We start from the raw sequence: 3,107 nt of genomic DNA on the forward strand, positions 1-3,107 counted from the left end.
TGGATCCGAAGAGTCGAATTCTTGGGTCACGTGGTTAGCGAAGAGGGAATTCACGTGGACCCTTCCAAAATCAAAGCCATTGAGAACTGGTCAGCACCGAAGACGCCTACAGAAATTCGTCAATTGTAGGCCTCGTTGGCTACTATCGCAGGTTCATGCAGAACTTCTCAAGGATTGCGAAACCGCTTACAATATTGATCCAGAAGGGCGTGGCCTTTGACTGGGAAGAGAAGCAAGAGAAAGCATTCCAAACACTGAAGCGAGCCTTATGCACCGCACCGATACTATCCCTCCCAGAAGGGATAGAAGACTTCGTGGTTTATTGCGATGCATCCAACCAAGGGCTCGGCTGTGTTCTGATGCAACGAGGTAAGGTCATCGCCTATGCCTCAAGACAGCTAAAAACACACGAGGTCAACTACACCACACACGATCTTGAGTTGGGAGCAATGGTATTTGCTCTGAAGATTTGGAGACACTATCTGTATGGTACAAAAAGCACTATCTTTACAGACCACAAAAGCCTACAACACATATTAGACCAGAAGGAGCTTAACATGAGACAACGACGGTGGTTCGAGCTACTCAGTGATTACGAATGCAAAATTCGTTATCATCCCGGCAAGGCCAACGTAGTAGCTGACGCCCTAAGTCGGAAAGAATACTCTGGTCGTAGAGTCAAATCTTTGACTATGACTATCCATTCACACTTGTCCACACAAATTAAGGAGGCTCAGCTAGAAGCCTTGAAACCTGAAAATGTGGCGGGTGAATCCCTGAGAGGGATGGATAAAAATTTGGAAGTCAAGGGTGGCGGAGCCTTGTATCTCATGGATCGGATCTGGACACCGAGACACGGTGGTTTCAGAGACTTGGTCATGACAGAGGCACACAACACTCGCTATTCCGTACACCCAGGTTCAGATAAGATGTATCTGAATCTTAAAAAGCTATACTGGTGGCCTAACATGAAAGCAGAGATTTCTACCTTCGTAAGTAAATGCCTTACTTGCGCCAAGGTTAAGGTCGAATACCAGAAACCATCAGGTTTACTTCAGCAACCGGAGATACCTGAATGGAAGTGGGAGCGGATCACAATGGACTTCATAACCAAGTTGCCCAAGACGACGGGTGGTCTCGATACCATTTGGGTGATCGTATACAGGTTAACAAAGTCCGCACACTTTCTGCCTATCAAAGAGACTGACAAGATGGAGAAACTAACGAGAACATACATTAGGGAGATAGTACGACTGCATGATGTTCCCATATCAATTATCTCTGATAGAGATAGTAGATTCACTTCAAGGTTCTGGCAGTCGCTACAAAGTTCCCTAGGAACTAGGCTGGACATGAGTACAGCCTACCATCCGCAAACCGACGGACAAAGTGAGAGGACTATTCAAACTTTAGAAGATATGTTGCGAGCCTGTGTGATAGACTTTGGGAAGGCATGGGATACTCATTTACCCCTTGTCGAGTTTTCCTACAATAACAGTTATCACACGAGCTTAAAAGGCTGCTCCATTTGAAGCCCTCTATGGCTGTAAGTGCAGATCCCCTTTGTGTTGGGCTGAGGTAGGCGACATGCAGTTAGCTAAAGGACGAGTTCCTGACAGCACTCTCACAGGTCCCGAGATCATTCGGGAAACAACAGAGAAGATCGTTCAGATTCGTGAACGACTGAAAGCCTCTAGAGACCGACAGAAAAGCTACGCAAACAAGAGAAGGAAACCTTTGGAATTCCAGGTAGGCGACCGTGTTCTATTGAGGGTCTCACCCTGGACGGGCTTGATACGCTTTGGAAAGCGTGGAAAGCTAAATCCAAGATACGTAGGGCCTTTCGAGATTATCGCTAGAATCGGCCCTGTAGCTTACAAACTTAAACTACCTCGCGAACTTAGTAACGTACATTCTACTTTCCACGTCTCGAACTTGAAAAAGTGTCTGTCCGACGAGACTCTTGTAATCCCACTCGACGAGATCGAAATCAACAAGAGCCTCAACTTCGTGGAAGAACCAGTAGAGATCATGGACCGAGAGGTCAAGCAAACGAAGAAAAGTCGTATCCCGATAGTGAAGGATCACTGGAATGCCAAGTGAGGACCTGAATTCACTTGGGAGCACAAGGATCAATTGAAACTGAAATATCCTCATCTTTTTACTTAGTTATCTATATTTGCTTAAATTGCTTAAACTCTAATTTCGGGACGAAATTGTCTCTAACGGGGGGATGATGTGACAACCCGAAATTTCTATCTTGTACAGTTATTCAATTCAATCAAAGTCAGACTCGTTTCTGCTATCATTTAACATTGTTTAGGATCTCTTTGAGTATTTCAAGTCCTGTACATGCAAGATTAGGCTATAGGATTTAGTTCTCAAAGTTCATAGTATCAAAATCGGGCCAAACACTCCTTCAAGAGGAGTGTACGGCCGTACACCCCTTCATGGCCGTACACTCTCAAGTATATAAGTGATACTTAGCCTTCATTCAACTCTTTTCACACTCCTAAGTCAAGAAATCGATTCTCTCTCAACTATCTTCAACATCCATCGTCTAGATCTTCAAAAATGTAAGAACTCCTTCCATTTATTTGTGATTATCCATCTTTATGTTGAATCACCCTTTGATTTCATCCATGAAATTACTCTTTTTGGGTAGATCTTCAAGTTTTCTTCACTTTCACCAAGAACACCAAGAACACCTACTAGTTCTTGGGCCTTAAACACCCCTTAAAGGCTTCTAATTCGTAAGTACCTCTTCCTATGCTTGTTACTTACTAGATGTTCACCTTAAAAATCGTCCAAAGCAAGAACTTCAAGGAGTGTATGGCCGTACACACCTCATGTGGTTGTACACCCCCTGTTTAGTGCATATCTAGGCCTTCAAAACATGTTATGTCCCAACATTAGATCATGGACACTTAGAGGATGCTAGATAGGACCTTTGAATCACCTTCTTGGCATATTCTGCAAGGAGTGTACAACCGTACACTCCATGGTCGTACACCCATGTGGCCGTACACCCAAGTGGCCGTACACACCTTGGTCGTACACACTTGTGGCCGTACACACCTTGGCCGTACACACTCATGTGTGGCCTT

Source organism: Lactuca virosa, chromosome 8 (assembly GCF_052849685.1).
Source record: "Lactuca virosa cultivar CGN04683 chromosome 8, Lactuca_virosa_CGN04683_v6, whole genome shotgun sequence".
In the NCBI taxonomy this organism is placed as follows: Eukaryota; Viridiplantae; Streptophyta; class Magnoliopsida; order Asterales; family Asteraceae; genus Lactuca; species Lactuca virosa.